The following is an 18,199-nucleotide window of genomic DNA, read 5'->3' as shown; positions in this document are numbered from 1 at the left end:
TAAGCCCTGAAAAAACAACATGTGAATGTTGAACATCAAGTGGAGCGTTTCACTTTCAGCGGAATCGTGTGACTTCAAAAGGAAGCGAGTCCACAGAGAGATTGACAAACGATGTAAAATGGATCCAAACGGGCCATTCATTACGTTGACAAACAGAGCGCATATGTGCATAAAGGCCATTTCCCACACATACCCTTCTGATGTTTCTTTTCCCCCTTACGGGTGCTAACATAAGCGCCGAGCGTCCTCGCGCTGCCGCTGTCAAGAACTTTGCCAACGACAACTGCGTTGCTTCTGTGAGAGTGTTTACCTTTTTATAACAATATGATCGTTGTTGTTTGCTGAATTCATTATACTGCATTCGACAGATAACTGACCACACTGCGCTTACTGTGTGTTACTTCCCAAAATAATATACAGTGAACCCCCGCTATTTGTGGTTCGCTATTTGTATGTCGGGGAAGAGCTGAGATTAGCCTGGGTTGTTAGGGGAAGGTGCGGAGAGTCTTTGAAATCAAACAATCTGCAAGCCACTTCTTTTTAAGTGTCATGTTGTGATATGCACTTGAAATTATATTGAAGGGCTTTAGGATCATAGTTTGTGACATATTTACCATTTAAACCATTAACACAGGCAATTATAAATCTTTCTTAATTAGTTAGTAAGGGTGTAACAGTACATACGGTACATTCGTGTTGTGATTTGCTGGTACGGTAGAGAGAAATACCGGCTTCCAGAACCGATTTGTTAATGGACCGCAAGTGTCACTGCCTTGCGCTGTAGCCGCCCGTGAAGTCCGTAAACAAAACCAGTGCAGCTCAGCCTCTGGCGTCACAGCGATAAAACGCCTGTACTCGTTCTGAACTGTTCTGTAACCGTATGGTGTGAACACAACTGAACAAACATTGTTGACCATCAACAGACAAGGACACACACACACACACACACACACACAAGCTGCTCCCTCAAGACGAGGTGCTGAGAGCAGCGAAACGAAGCATCTCGCTATACGTTCGTCCACATCCACACACACTCGATGGCACTCTGGGACCAAAATGATTTTAGATTTACAGCCCCGGTCGTTTGGGATGAGCCAAACATGGCGTGAACGCTGTATAAAAAAAAAAAAAGGTTGCGTGTCTTGCTTGGATGGTGATGTTTGGGGTATAATGTGAGTTAATGATGTCACCTGGCATCTCATTAAAAAAGCAGACAGGCTCGCACTTTGTCACATTCTATTACTACCAACAAAGCCTATGAGGGAAGTGTTCATTTGTGCAGGGTTATTCAAAGCATCATACACAACAGCTACAAGATTGTTTTAACTTTTAATATAGACAGTAAACATTGATAACGTTAGCCAATCTGTGGCTGCAGCAACACTGCAGCTCTGCTTAGCGTTTGGTTTTGGTCCAGCCGTAGCTATAAAGTCTATAAATCTTCGGGTCTGCCAAGTCATGGGCAGAGAAACTCAGTGTGGGTGTGGCATGTAAATCAGCCCTACTGTTGCATCCCAAAATTCAGAATGGCGCGCACACAGACATATTCTGGAATACAGGCAGCTCACACGAGATTCACTTGGTTGTTTAATTCCACTCCTTATGTGTGGGCACGCCTACAGACACACAACTATTGGTTTATAAGCGTTTTAGCAAGTCACTTTCATCATATTTTATGTCTCCTTTAAGACTGCAAGTTTTATCATTTTAATACTAGCCTCCTTTAAACTTACGTCCTTCCTGAAAATGTGACTGAATTTCCATTATTTCCCTTGGAAAGGTTTGTAATGGACCACATGGATTGGTGAAGTCGTATACGTGGAAGCATGGAAGATTACACAACTATTGCATGTTCTTCAAAACGCCAGTGCAGTGAAAAGCAGGACTCATCAGAAACAAAAACATTGGTTGAACTAGTTATTGACGCTAAATCATTGATGCTTATTCATAATAGAAGGAGCACGATGCCTGGCCGGAAACCACGGCGACGACGACAGATGACCGCAATGTGGCGATGCATTCGAAGTCGGGCTGCAAAACTTTGATCCCACTGATATCTCTTTGGGCACAGTATCGATACACCGGCATCAGATATTGTGTCGTATCACATTATCTGTCAGAGTAAAGTAATGCAGTGTCTCAGTATTGATGTCGCACAGCGGTGTATCAGATTGTGATGCAACAGGGTAGCGTATCGATACCACTACCATTTCATGTCGCGATCATGACGTAATATATCTTTATGTCTCAGGACAAATTATCCATACAGCAGCAAGAGATTATTTGACGCATCATCTCTCAGAGGACAACATTGATACCATTAGCGCAAAATCACATTCTCAAAACATGCAGTATAATCTCTCGAGGTACAGTATCGATATGCGTCATATCATTACGTCTCGGGGTACAGTATCAATAGCAACAGCAAGCGCTTTCAGGGTATACTATCGATACACCGGCGTTTGATATTCTTTTTGTGATGTACCTTTACTTCTCGGGTACAGTATTGATACCACCAGTGTCAGAAAAAAACGTGATGCATCATTATCTCTCAGGGTACTGTATCAACACAACCAGCCAAATAGGTATAAAGATCGTAACATACTGGACAGTATATTATCGCTTATACTATCGTAAATATACCAGCATTAGAAATCAATATTGCATCAGTACAGTATCGATGTACCAGCGTTTGATAGCAATATCGCAATGTAGTGTATCTCTTAGGGTGCAGTATCGTGAGTGTTAGATTTTGCAATGTATCATATCAATATGATCAGAAAATCGTATTTTATTATTTTGCTACATTATTGTGAATGAAATTGATTATTCATCCCTAACTCAGGTAACTACAGTTTTGGAAGTAGCCATTTCTTCATATTTCTTTTTGGGGAGGTTGTTTTTCCACCACTGCCTACTGATTGCATTCATCATGCAGATTTCTCCAGAGGTCCCCGTAGGGCCTACGACGTAGGCGACTGGCAACCTCAATAATTGATGGTCTCGAAAGGCTGCGTGTGGCTGCGCGAAAAGCAAGCGAGCGAGCTAGCGAGCGCCCGCAGCCCCTGGCGGGAACGCTCAGAGCGGCGGCGGTTTCGGAAAGGCCGGCGAGCCTCGCTCGAAAACGACTATTATCTTCGTCGTGCCAAAACATTTAGCGGGCGAGACAATGCGACAGATTGATTAGAATGTCGCAGCCTGGCGGGCGCTAACATCAAACGGGAAGGGTAGGGGGGGGCGCAATGCAGGCGCGTTACGTACTCTTATTTCAATGTCAATTACGGATTGCTTGACTGGGAGCGAGACCAGGCTCAGAAAAGGAACAAAATGAAACATTGTGAACCTCCTGGCAAGAAAAAAAAAGCTTTGTATCTTTCACAATAAAACGTCATCTGTCATTTGTCGCCGAGTCATTCAGTATTGATTTGGTAAAATACACAGAGTTTCTCATTTATTTTGTTTTATTTCTGTGTGGATGGACACCTACGTCTTCCCGTTTTACTTCTGTGATAGTTTTTCATTTGTTTCCCATGTTTTGTCATCTTTCTTCTTTAGTCTTTGGTTGGTGGACAATTACGGTCTTTTCTCATTTTTATTTTTTATTATAATATTTTTGGAAATCAAATTTCTGTGTGCTTGATGAACTTCTGTGATGCACATTTACCACAGACATAGCTTGCTCATTTTCTGTCAAACTGGAGAGTTATGACCTTTTCTCATTTTACTTCTGTCATGTTAGACTGCTAGAATTTACTTTTTTTTATTTTTATTTTATTTTTGTGATGATGGATGGTTACATTTTTGCGTTTTATCCGCCATGGTGGAAAATGACATCATTTCTTTTTTTTTTTTTTTTTTTTAGTTTTATCTCTTTGACAATTACGTTTTTTACTTTTACTTCTGTGCAGATGGAGCCTGACATAATTGTCTCATTTTACTTATGTGATGGACAGTTACAAACATTTTCACTCTTTTCCCTTCTTTTTTTTCCTCACTAAAGCAAGCGCAACCATGGCTCAGCTCGTCCCTTCTTGCATCTGTACTCCGATGTGTCGACGAGCGTGATTGGATTAATAGTCGTTCAATAAAATATCTGGAACAGTCTTGTAAACAGTGTCACATTTCCCACTGGGATCTTTGCGGTGAGCTTTTTTTGGGGAATGCTTAAAAGAGTCTGTATGTAGGCCAAGCTCAAATAGATTTTTGGCACACAAAGAAAACGTGATTAATGTGAGAGTATTTGGCGGGGTGGGGGGGGGGGAATGTCACGGCAGAGAGGATTGAGATGCTCCTGGGAAGATGTGGTACCAGCCGGCATACAGCCCCTATCAAGGGAACACCGGGGGAAATTTCCAGTTAAGTACAGCCAAGCGGGTGGTCCAAGCATCCCCCCCCGGTGAGTCAAAGCCTTAAGAAACGAGTCGATGTAGGTGAGAAGGGTAATGGAATGAAATATTCCCTTTTTTTGTTTTTTTTGTTGTTGTTTGTTACAGCCTTGCGTTACACAATGTTTAACAATGGCATTATTATAAACGCCCCCGCCCCCCAAAAAATAAAAATAAAAACAATTATTGTTGCTGTTGTTTATCTTTTTAAAAGGCTGGAGTCAAACCACAAAGCAACTGGACTAGTGCCAAATGAAACTCCATATTTCCAAATGGAGTTATGTTGTTGTGCCATTGTCCAACAAATTGGAACAGGTCCTCGGTGTCTTAAAAGATAATTTGTGTCCTGCTTTGGTCAAATTACGCCCAAGAAAGAAAGAAAAAGAATGACTCATCACTAAAACTCTTCAAAACAGCCCTCTTTTAATCAGCCATATTTTTTCTTTGTAACCTGGTAGACATGTATGTATTTTAAGATGCCTGAACACAACTCCACAAAACTCACACACTGGGTAAACTAGACAATTGGACGATGAGGAAGATTGTCCTTAAACTGTTGGACTATTTTCTCACGCACTTGTTCACAAAGAGGTGAACCTCGCCCCTCATCTTTGCTTGTGAATGACTGAGCAGTTCAGGGAAGCTCCTTTTCTACCCAATCGTGGGACCCACCTGTTCCCAGTGAGCCTGTTCACCTGTGGGATGTTCCCAACAGGTGTTTGATGAGCATTCCTCAACTTTCTCAGTCTTTTTTGCCACCTGTCCCAGCTTTTTGGGAACGTGTTGCAGCCATAAAATTCGAAATTAATGATTATTTGCAAAAAAAACAATCAAGTTTATCAGTTTGAACATTATATATCTTGTCTTTGTAGGTAATTCAATTAAATATAGGTTGAACATGATTTGCAAATCATTGTATTCTGTTTTGATTTATGTTTAACACAACGTCACAACTTCATTGGAATCGGGGTTGTAGGAAACATAACCTTGATTCGAAAAATTTGCAATTCACGATAGGTAAGGATGACACGCAGTTTAGTTTGTTGTTTGTAACATGTTGAGAAATGACACAAACTTGTTTAAATCTGATATTACCATTTAGTGAATCATCTTTTTCACACAAATAACACTAAATATCATATCTCGTGAGGAATCATTTGCTCGGATTCTCAACTAGCCACACTGTCCGTATAGTAGCTGGAAGGAAAAAAAAAAACTGTTTACTTTATGCCTCAGCAGTTCCAGCCACAATTCCATCCTCATTGAGGTGCCAGCAAATGGAGCAAGAAATGAAAGAAATTGGAATATTTGCGTTAAAGCGCCTCTCCGCTGGTCCGTGAATTGGCTTTCGTGTGATAGGAGATCATTCTGCTTATATTTCAACAGAGTTAATGTCTGCGGGGAAATAAAAATAAATAAATAAATAAATAAAAAAGCATTTGCATTCAAATGCTAATAATGCGGCGTTTGCAATAATAAGTCTAATCGGAATCACGACACGCTGCAGCCGACACACTGTAAATGATTGCTTTGGCAAATGTCTCTCACTTTAATGAGATTTGTGCAACTTTAGCGCAAATGAAGTGTAAACGTAATGCCCGGAGAAACGCGTACGTTTATCACGGCAAACGTTCAGAGAGCCCAATCAGACAATAGTGACATTCAAAGCAACACAATTAATACGACACTGTAACAGAAATTAAATATCGCAGTGCCTATTTAATTAGTCTTTCGATCTCTCCGGTTTTTCGATGAATCCAGTCCTTTTGTCGCTAATTTCAGAGGCTGAATGTTAAAGTTACTAGTACGACACAGCTGTTGTGATAACAGGAATGCGGCATGTACACGAGAACCAATGAGTCACACAGGATGAAAACGACTTCATTCAGTACTGCACATGCTAATGGAAAAGAAATGTTGCTGCTACAGAGTTCAAAGGTTCATTGCACAGAAGATGATTGGTCGAGATCTGACCCTGTATTATTAGAGCTTTGCGTTTTTATGGCGAGTCATGTAACTTCACTGCACTTAGCCATCTGCCTAGTTTACAAATTTGGTAGCAATCTGACAAAATCTTTAGATCAGTCCGCCTTTGGAGGACATCTGGAAACGTAAAAAAAGAATTCTATTAAAATACTTTCTATATCTTTTGGGGGAAGACTTGTTGAGACTTTGCTGTGGGTCTACTCATGATAGACGTGCCTACCAAATGTCAGGTGGCTAAGTGAAACGGACTCTGAGCTGGGGAAGCTGAGTTATAGACATTCAACTCAGCTACCATGCTCCACCCACATTTTGGGGAGTTGACGATCTGTCGACTACACATGGTCCAAATTTTGTAGCAATTGCACAAAATCTCTTGAACAAGTTAATCATCTTTGAAGGAAACATGGAATTGGACAAAATGAGACAAAAATGGCAGCTTGGAACCAAAATTGCAGACTTCCCGTGTTTTTTCAGGCATGGGCTCCAGAAACGTCTTTGTGGAGCTCCAAATTATAGACATCGCCATTAAATATCATGATGTTAAGTGGCATTGGCTCAATGAGCTAAACTTTTGTATTTGGAAGAAATTGGACAAAATCTCAAACCCTAAAATTGTCGCTTTGTAGCAAAATGGCAGGTTTTTTTTTCTGGCATGGGTTCTTGAGAAATGTTGTGTCTACTCACGATGGACGTGCCTAACTAATTTCCTGTTACGAAGCGAAACAGACTTTTTTTTTTTTTGGTAGCAATTGGACAATTTCTCTAGGTAAAGAAGGACCCCTGGAAATGGCGAAAATGATCCTAAAACGTTCACTTCGATTTAAAATGGCAGACTTCCTGTGTGTTTTGGGGCACGGCTTTTAGTATACATTGTGGAACAGACTTTGGAGGCAACATTTTCCCCAAATTCCAGCGGGCACAACGGAGCCAATTTTTTTTTTACCAAAGTATGTTATCACTTCAACATACTTCCTTGACACCAATTTCTACTTTCCTATTAGCCAGGGCTTTTTCTGTAAGTTTCAGAAAGAGTACAAAAAACATGAATAGATGTGTTTTTCAACGATTAAATATATTCTCTTGCACTGTTTACCTATAAAATGGCATTATTAGCAACCTATGAATGAACGCAATTAAAGATATACTTAAACCATGCCCTCAGGTCATCTTGTCTCACAGCTGATTAGATATTATAGGCTCTTCATACCTTTGATGAGATAACCCACACACCGAGATTGCATTTTCACAACTCGTAATTGAGCGTCGTCGCAGAAGGTGCGACCGAGACACCCGCAAGTGCAGTGGAGGAGGCTCAAAGAGCCCCCGTGACAGATGTGAAGGTCACAGAAGAGGAAATGGAAGGCCCCTCCGTTAGGAAGTTGATGAGGAAGGAGCAGCAACACTTGCCGGTTGCCAGGGGAAAGAGGCGACGAATCGCTGCCAGAAAAAAAAGTATCATTTCATCAGCCCAGTAAACGATGAATCAACGATCAACCATCATCGGGAGCGCGTATGCCGAAGGTTTGGAGGGTTGCTGGTTATAGGTCACCTAGCAATACCAACTGGCGCTAGCTTTTGCCACCCTCCTGTAGCCCTTTACGACCGCAAAGGTGATGATCGGAGAAACGCAAAATACGAAGAAATCACCTAAATTGTCATCTTGACACTCGCTCGCCTCAAAGCTGCGTTGCCGTTGAGCTGAGTTAAGGCGTGGAGCAACCACAAAGTGGGCAGGTACGGAAATCTGATCCTGTCGTTTTGTAACCATGTCTCAGACTCATTTGGACGGTAGAACATTTTTTTATTCTGCTGTAAGGGAACACTTAAAAATGTAGAACTGTACAGCAGTGACTCAGCTGGCGGGTCAGGACCCAAAAGTGCGTTGCGGAGCCATTTTGTGTGGGTCGCGGACAGGTAGGAAAACATTTATAGCATCATAATTCAGACTGTTAAAACTCTTACAGCTGGTTTGGTCTGCAGCGTTCATTTCATAAAAAGAAGACAAAACTATTGATGTTGCACTTTCCTTAAAAGAAGACATCGGGGCTAAGATATTCATTTTTGTGCGTGCAGTTATGGCCATCCTTTTAATAAAGTAGTCAAGTCGCTGGTATATTGCACCTGAACTCATTCACTGCCAGCCCTTCCAGTTAAAATGGATCTTTGACTTCTATAGCGGTCAATGGCAGTGATTAAAATTGAATCAACTCATGAAGACCTAGAAATGAATACCATTCTATTTCTCACGGCAAAGGAAAGAGCAAATCGAATATCTCTTTCCCAGTCTTGCAGCCTGATCTGGCTAAAGTACAAAACCAAACAAAGCGAAGACGGGGGACAATGATGAGCTTTGTTGGAAACATTGAAGTAGAATGAAAACCTGCAACACGAACTTGTTGGCGGTCAAACTGACCTTTGAAATCGATTTGCTACAATTTCAGAAAACAGAGTATTAAAGAAAAATCATCCAAATGCCCATCCATTTGTTGTAACCGAGCGATTTAGTGCTCGGATGGACGCACGGAACGTCAAGCAATAGACGCCACCGGGACATTTGGGGGTGTGGCCGCGTGATCAAACGTGGCGAGAGAAAACCGTCAGCCATTATTGTTATCGTCCCCTTCCGAACGGGTGTATAATCCGGAGGATGTGGTCAGACAGTCAATAGGGTGCCAATGAGTGCATGGGAGCATGCATTATGAGAATGCTGCGCTTTTAAAAGTTACCCCTCGTTGTCTTCCTCCTCCTCCTCACTGGTTAATGTTGCTGAGCAAGCATGTTTTATTCATTAATGCTGCCGTCAAAATTCCGGCGGAGACGACTTGACGGCCCTCACACATGACTTTTCTTCTTAAAGGAGAAGCTCTGTTGTATTAGGCCACAAAGAGCAACGACCAAAGTCAGCAGTCTTATTATTTGGCCCGGACACTTTTCATGCTACGTCGTGTTTTCACACAGCATCAACCTTTCCACGCCCTAAACTCGATTTCATTGTTTTTAACAGCAGTTTGAATGGCCTAAAACAGGACCCAAGTCATTCGATTTTTGGCGACACGAACCCTAACGCTAAATTCAGCAGAGTTGCAGTGTTGTCGGATGCATAAATGAGTGTCTCTCACGCTGGCACACGGCACAGTGGAGGGGAGACCAGCGGTTCATTTGCATACGACAGGCGCACCCCCTCAAAACAGGCGCACCTGGGAACGGTTTTAAATGATGAAAGAAGGCATAATACATAATACTCCTTAAACTAAGCCTTGAGGTGTCGTTCTTCACACATCAACACAATCTGCCAGTCTTGCCCGTTTTTTGTAATTAATTTTTTTGCATAATCAGCAGCAAAAAAAAAAATAAAACCACTTCCGAGTACTTGTAACTCATGAATAAACCACGCTAACAACCTGACAGAGGCAACTGCGGGTCAAATTTCTGCAAGGAAATTTGCGAGCGCAGGAGAGAGTTGGAAGTCCTTAGACGGCGATGTAAAAGTGTCAATGAAAAATCTTCTGGAAGTGCCAAGTGTCAACGTCTCCATGAAATATGATATTGTATTAAGAGACTGATGAAGACAACAGACTGCAACGTAAACAACATAGAATTATGCTGACTGTCCAACAATATGATTTGCAGTGAGGACTGTAAATGCCAACAGTCCATTCCAGTGCTCTCAAAAGAACAAAAAAATGTTTGTAACATGTTTTGTAATAATGAATACAGCACTCTGCAAATATATACTTTGTAAAAAAAAAAAAATCGTATAGTAACAACATAGTTAAATAGATTGAGTCATTGTGGTGCCTTCTGTCATGCCTGTCTTGGCCACCAGGGGGGAGCTAATACAGTCATGCAGGAAAAGTAAACGAAGAAGAGTTGCACAACTGCTGTCAGTGACTCAGTAAGATGCAGTAATATTAGTTGTTTTTCGCAGAGGGTAAGGAACATACTGTTAGCACCTGCAAATTGCTGTACAAAAAATACTGTAGAAATTATACTTTTTTTTTTAACATATTTAAAAAGGTAAATTTGACAAGCAAGATAACAGGATGTTTAAATGAACTAGAGAAGAACCCCACTGATTTTAAAAATACATGTCCAAAGATGCTAAGCTAATATGATCAATAGTCATGTGAGTGTTGCCCATGGAAACATCCTCAGCGTCTATTACAATGACGACCTCCATGACGATCCATTCGACCTAGCTACAAATGCGTCTACTAATGCGTTTTCTCGGAGTAACAACCGAAATAACAACCTCGTCCTTATAAGACGAGAAAAGTGTCACATTCACACTTTGGTGGCCCGCCAGTGTTATGACTCCCGAGCCTGACGCCTTCACTGACCCAAGCAGAGCTGCCGATGGTTGAGGTGGCTCTTAATGTTCCGCAAAAAAAAAAAAAAAAAAACAACTCCATCCCACCATTTACACCTAGCACCGGTTCTTTAAAGCGCTAAGAGAGCAGCTGATGCAAGATCTATGTGAGCAATGTAAACAAATTGCTTATTTGTACAGTTATTGTGTGTTTTGAGCCCATCCATGTATAATTTAAAACATCAACAGATGTGTTCAGACGCGAGCACTTAATGGGCCTGCAGCTCTCTGAGCCGTTTAGTTAAACATACTGTACATCCTCCCCCCCCACCCCCGAGTGGGACAGGATAGCGTTGACATGGAGAGTCCGGAGTTGCACCGACTGTTTGAATGTCATCTGTGTAACATTTCTTCTTTCGGCTTTTAATTGACAATCGAAAAAAGAAAATCAAAATGAAAAAGTGACTCATTATTTTACTTGTTTTTTTTTTAATCTAACAAAAAAAAATATTTGTATATATAATAATAATAAATCATATTTTTTATTTCAATTTTAGGCTACAAATACAAAATGGAATTGGCCACAGGACTGAATTTGGTTTGAATATTTCATTGATTGGGTGAATGTGAACCAGACGTTTGGTAACAAGCATCAGCAAAGCTATGTTAGCGTGTTAGCCGCCACAATCACTAAGGACCACAAGCACGATCCAGCAAATGAGCCATCAGCCATTTTAAATTATATATATTCTACACTTTTAAACTGACTTCGATTGACTTTTTTTTATAGTTAAAAATGCAGCGGGTCACATTGATCCTTGAACATTTTAGCTTTGCCAAAGAAGCTAACTAAATGTTACATAAAACAGTTTTTTTCAATTTCTGGGACTTTCCAATTTTCACAAAACAATATTGAAATCAATTTGAATTTATTTATCCATCCATCCATTTTCTTTAGCGCTTCTCGTCACTAGGGTCGCGGGCTGCTGGAGCCTATCCCAGCTATCTTCGGCCGGGAGGCGGGGTATATGCATCGTGCGAAACGCTATAATGTTTAATCGCCTCATCGTATTATTACATATATGCAACAAATTGATGGATAACTAGTTTTGAAATCAGAAGTCAAGGATAATTGTTTAACTATTGTTTAAGTTGGTGTAAAAAGCAGTTGGGTAACAAAAAAAAAAAATCCTTGCAATATCTCAACATTATTTATCACATATGACAATTTGAAATGTTGGTACAGATTTTAGCAAGAATCATGTGAGTTGACAAACCTGATTTGCTTTTTGCGGGCCACATAAAATGATGTGGTGGGCCGGATTTGGCCCACGGGCCTTGAGTTTGACACCTGTGACATACAGTAATTGCCTAGATTTTTAACAATTGTTGCTCGCAAGTCAAAGCAAAAAAATCATCCTAACGACGGCAAGTATCTCAAAATACCGTAGACCCCCACAAGCCTGTGGTTCATCACGCACGGATTCACCGAGCCATGTTTTTATTTTTAAGTTTTTGGGGTTTGTTTTTTCATTTTGTTTTTTCTTTTTTTTTCGTGGGGGAACCAAACCCGAAAAGGCTTCGTGGCCGTTTATCCCTGCTTATGAAATATTTTGGGGAGTTAAAAAAAAAAAAAAAATGCATTTTCAATAGGCGACAATTGTCCGCAGATTTTCGCTATTTGCGGTCTCTATCCCCCGCAGAGAGCGGGGGTCCGCTGTACTCGAAAAATCCGGTCTTTCGTGTCACAACGGACCACGGTAAAAAAAAAAAAAATCATAGTCTCCTTGAAACATTAACATCTAAATGTTCCCAAAATACTTGGTAGAAAATGTTGTTGTTTTTTTTTGGGGGGGGGGGGGGGGGGCTTTCCAATAGTCACAAAGAAAAACAAAAATCTAAAAATATATTATATATTTTTTGATAGTTAAATGTGCAGCGGGGCACACTGACCCTTGAACATTGTTGGTGTACCAAAGAAACAAAGATAAGAGGAGGGTGGTCATTGTGTCGAATGCAAACAATGAAGGCTATTTTCCCAGTATTTTTAGCCATTTCGCTCAAGAAAAAAAGCCTGTTTAGTGCGAGAAAGAGCATCTTGTCGTCATCCTCATACCTTCACATGAGGAACCTTATCTCCAATGCGCAGCACTCCCGCCGTTTTGTTCTCCCACTGTCACGCTACTATTCATCCCCAATCTGTTCGCGGCAACATATCACCACCATTTGGCTCTTTTTTTCTTCAGGACAACCAACGGTCTGTGTTTTCTTATTCAGGCTCGCAGCTCTGCTCGCAACATTGTCCCTCTCTCCTGCTCTTTGTCTCCGTCTGGCCCCCCCCTCGCTGTTATTGAGTTGCACAGAAGACTCCAGGAGGTAGACTGAGCCCAAAGCCAAAGCGAAGGCGATGGCAGCCAGGAGATTACAGGGAAGGGTTTCACAAGCTAGACACCAAGCCTGCTGTCGGCGCCCCAAGTACAAACTTTGTCAGGTTTTCAGACATGATTGATTGTTGCAGCCCTATTGCCACTTTCCCCAGTGTTCTGCAAGCTTTCGGGTCGTTTGGTTTGGCGGGAAATGGTGAAAACCATGTCGGAAGGAGTACTGCCAAATACCAAGGTAGCCTACCTCAAGTACCTGTAGTCTACATAGGATTGGGCCTCAGTAATTAGTCTGTATAGGTTCCCCTCCCCCCCCCCCCCCCCCGTGCCTGTTAGTATTATGTTTTCTGTTGCTTGAAAGGGTTATGTCGCCGCCATATATCGATGCTATTCGTTAGTCCATCTATAATGTTTATAAACCCTACAGCTGATTGGGACCAGGAAAAACAGACTACAGGTTTAAAGGCGCCATTATCTTTTCTCTCTATAGCTAATGAGGCATTGTCACAAGCCTGGCCTGGTTTCTCTTGAACGATAACGCCTCAAACACCCCCCCACAAAAAAAAAACCCATCCCCCACGAGATAAGACAATGTAAGTGTGTTCCTTTCTTTTGTGTCAGCCTGCCAGCACCGTCTCCACTTATTGGAACGAGGACACAGCACCCCCAAAGGCAGCAGAGTTTCCCACCTTGATTTACTTCAAGTGTCAGATTAGTACTGAAGTGGTCAATTTCTTGATGTTCTCTTCAAAGTCAAGGAAGACGGCCTAAACACACACAGACACACACGCACACCAGCCAGGCGGTCTGAGGTGGGGTTGAAATAGAGGTCTTTTGGGATTTTACACGCAGAACTTTATCCGCAGCTTTGCAACGCCCGGCGAGATTAATGGAAAATGCTGTCCTCAGCAGAAATCAATGCATCGCCTTAAAAACAAGCTATTCCATGCTAGCGTTGTAAAATGCAATGCTAAGAACCTGAGGTCTCCGCAATAAACGTTCCAACCAGTCTCGGAGGAACCATCGCTCACCGGCATTGAACCATTAGAGGCGGGCCGGGGGGTGTCGGACACGGGGGTCCACGAATGCATATCGAGCAGCCGCCACGGATAATTAGACGGGCACTCGCGACATGTTTGCAGCTTGTTTTGCACGCACGCTGCAGGCACCTTCTCAGATGGTCACCTGACCGCTCCGAGGGTGCTGAGCACGAGGTTCAAGGGCGACTTCAGCAGTGGCGACATTACTGCGCAAGGTGAATTAAAGGACAGACAAAAAAAAAAAGCCCAACTCTAAAAGCCTTCAACTCCTAACCTGACCTAGCCCTACTCCCCTAATCTACCCTAACCCTGAAAAACATAAAAATCATAACCTAACCCTAACAACCCAACACTAACCCTATAACCTAAACCTTAACTTACATCATGTATATGAAAACAGACTTTTATTTATTCCAGCAAAATTGAATCCGATGATTATCACATTTAAATGTTTGATTCAAGGGAGACCGGGCAAATGAACATGTATGACTTGACTGGTAGTAATTATTTACTTTAGCTGGGAAAAGCGCCTAAAAGCAGAAAAATACCCCCCTGTATTGATTCTTAGCACTATTACGGCTATCGCGAATGCAGGTTCCAAGAGAAAAGCCACCAAAATGAAGACGGAGGTAAACACGGAAAGGCCAAATTAATTACGCGGCACGAATTGTATTTACTTATTTAACTTCGCAATTCCCAGCCTTGAGTCTAAGTCAAGCGAGCCGCTACAACGATTGTTCGTACTCCGCATTACGGTAAGACGCGGCACTGCATCGTCCTCATTCAAAGGAGGATATCGCTCGGTAGAACCATTTGGTCGTGTTGGTTGGAAACGATGCGGCCCGATCCTTTCCGGGTCAAAGCTACGCGCATTTGCCGTTGAACGCCTTATCAATGCGAAGTATAATATATTGAGCGAAAGAGAGCGAGGGCAATCGATAGCACAAAAATATTGTACAAACAGTAAGAAAAAACAACAATGAATTAACAACTGTAATGACACTTGCAATAAAAATCTGCAATATAGCGGGACCACGAAGCGAGAAATGCGACATTGCAAAAACATGCGTGGTCGTCCAGGCTGCTCGGTCAATAATATAGACAGCAGTAAAAGGATGTCCGGCGTTACCATGGCGACAAACGAGACGCCGTGCAGAATTGTTCTGTGAAGCTACAATTAGAAATACTTCAACATTCAAACTTGCCTCGTCGAGCAAGACCTGCCGTTGATCATATCGCTGATCCGAGAGAAAAACCGCACTTGCTTGTAATCAATATTTAAAACATGTTCCACAATGGCAGCTTTGGCTGGATGAAGCAATTACTTCTGGAGATGTTGCGTGACGCTCTTTCAGGTGTGTGTGTGTGTGTGTGTGTGTGTGTAAAAAAAACACGTCACAGTGTCGATTCTCCTCATTAACGCCTACCCGTAGCAAGCGGAGTGAAAAAAAACAGCCCGTCTTTATCTCGGCCCCGCATTGCACATGCGTGTTCATATCATTTCGATATCATTCCCGCTCAAGCGCCAGTGAACAGCTGTACTTGTGCAATAAATCATCAAAAGCAGGAGGAATGATTATACGCCCACGTGACTTTAACTGCACCTCGCAGTGTCGCTTGAAGCGCATTCCTAACGTCAGTCGTCACCACCGCAATAGAGGCTGGCGAAATCATGCTAATTCGGTCTAAATCGGGCGTCGTTCTGCATGCAGCATGTTATTTGTTTTCTTGGAGTTCATTCATCAAGTAAGCTTCGTAAATCCTCTTAGCTTTACCAGAACGGCCTTCTGTCAATATTTGCGCATCGAGTGCCGGATTCTACCAGTACAATGCAAACAGTATGTGTATGCACAGTTTGAAGGAAATCTGCGGATCAAGAGATTTACATTTCTGCCGGTGACGGGCGCCTGTATCATCACGCACAAGACATTTGGTCAAGCTCGTGGAGCCGCCAAACTCTGTCAACACACAGTAATAAAAACAAAAAATTATCTCAAACACCGTCTACAAAATGTGGTTCAAATTTGGGGAAAAAAACGAACAAAAAAACAAAACAAAAAAGGGCCCACTTTTGAAGGATGCCTGGAAAGCAAAAGATTGACACTAAAATGGCCACTTGAAACCAAAATGGCAGACTTCCTGTGTATTTAAGGTCACACCTTCTTGACACTTTTTTGTAGGTGAACTCAGGATGGACATGCCGACTAAATTTGATCTTGCTCAATAAAATGGGCTGTGGGGGCTGAATTTTCCCAAAATGGGGTACAATACTGAACCAATAGAGAGTCATTCAATTCTGAGTGATTCCAGTTTTGTGGATTAAGGCAAACCGTCAACCGTTTCAATGAAATCCAATTTCTTGAAGTCAAATGTTTATATGTCTAGTATATGTGATTCACATTTGGTAACAATCCGACAAAAGAGACATTTGGAAGGACCACTGGAACTGGTCAAAATAATCAATCCAGATGTTCCTTTTCCTCTTTGCCCCGGAGGACACGACGTCCATGATTTCCAAAACCAATTTGACATGTGGACTCGTGTCAGACCACAGCACGCTTTCCCACTTGCGTCAGTCCATGTCAGACGAGCTTGGGCCCAGAGGAGCCGGCTGGCAGCGTTTCTGGGTCTTGTTGATGTATGGCTTTCATTTTGCATGGTAGAGTTTTAACTTGCGCTTGTAGACGGTTTTCCAAAGTGTCCCTGAGCCCACGTGCAGGCAATATTCTGTACACAATGATGCCAGTTTTTAATGCACTGCTGCCTGAGGGATCGAAGGTCACGAGCATACAATGTTACGTGCAGAAACCTTCGACGATATAATGGATCATAGATCATGAAATTCTATGCAATTGTACGTTGAGAAATGTTCTTCTTAAACTATTAGACTATTTGCTCAGGCAGTTGTTCACCAAATGGTGACCCTCACCCCATTCTTGCTCGTGAACAACTGAGCCTTTCGGGTATGCTCCTTTTATACCCCAATCATGATACTCTCAAAATCCAAATGTAGTGTCCACTATCTGTCTAGCACACCTGCTTCAAATTTGGTAGCAACCAGACAGAATCTCTAGGACAAGTCTGTCTTTCAAGGACCCATGGAAATGGCTGCTTCAAACCAAAACGGAAAACTTCCTGTGGCTTTTTGGGCATGGCATCTTGCAACTTGAAAGACATGAGAAACTGTCTACGCAAACCACTAAAGCAGAGCAGTTGACTGTGATACTGCTGAGAAAAAAACACCAAGTGTCGTGTCAACCTTGAGCCAAGCTTCCTCCACCCCAGCTTCCTCTACTGTGTCCCATGAATTATGGATACTCACGCAAGCACACAAACGCACACCATTGCTGCTTATGCAAAAGCTCTCCGAAGACTTTTCATCCTGATATAGAGCATTATCTTTGAAAGTATTTTGCACTGAAGCAAAATCTTCCTGCAGCTTCAAACCCGATTCAAAGCCTACTTTCAAACCACGGCCTGGCCTGAAACAATACTTTCAAGGCCCTTATTTGAAAAGCTGGCCCACAGTTTGAAACTTAATTTGAGGCTCTAATTTAAAACCCAAACCCGGGCTTGAAACACTTACTGAAACCCTACTCCAAACACATTAACCTCGGCTGGAAACCCGACTTTCAAAGCCGCCCCAGGCTTGAAGACCTGACTTGAAACCCTCTGGAAAAGAAGACGACTTCCTCTTGGAAATTTTCCAAATGCCACGGCACAATAAAATCATATTCCGGAATTGAAACCTTAACCCTAATTTCAGAATTTATTTTCAAATTCTACTTTCAAACCCAAAACAATCATTGAAACCTGAATTTGACACCCACATTTTAAGCCCTACGACTTTGTTTAATAGTGAAAGAAAAAGATAACATTTACTTCCTCACATTGTCCTAATGTCTTGACACATTGAAAGCCTAACCTGGACTTGAAACCTTAACTCTAGTTTAAAACGCTAACGTCAAATCTAAATGCAAAATGCTCGTTTGAAACCCTCAACCAGGCTTTAAACCCTACTCCAAACCGAAACTCAGGGTTGAAAACTTCATTTCAAACTCCTAATTTTAAGCACTAAGTCTTGTTTAATAATAATAA

At 42.0% G+C, this 18,199-nt stretch overlaps 1 long non-coding RNA gene across 1 annotated transcript in view; it reads right to left on the bottom strand.

The window, feature by feature from the left end:
- LOC133407651 (uncharacterized) overlaps positions 1-18,199 on the bottom strand; it is a 61,648-nt gene that overhangs the window by 24,502 nt on the left and 18,947 nt on the right. The window lies entirely within an intron of this gene.

Source organism: Phycodurus eques, chromosome 9 (assembly GCF_024500275.1).
Source record: "Phycodurus eques isolate BA_2022a chromosome 9, UOR_Pequ_1.1, whole genome shotgun sequence".
NCBI lineage: Eukaryota > Metazoa > Chordata > Actinopteri > Syngnathiformes > Syngnathidae > Phycodurus > Phycodurus eques.
The sequence above is the reverse complement of the archived record's forward strand: the minus strand, read 5'-3'. Positions and strand labels throughout refer to the sequence as shown.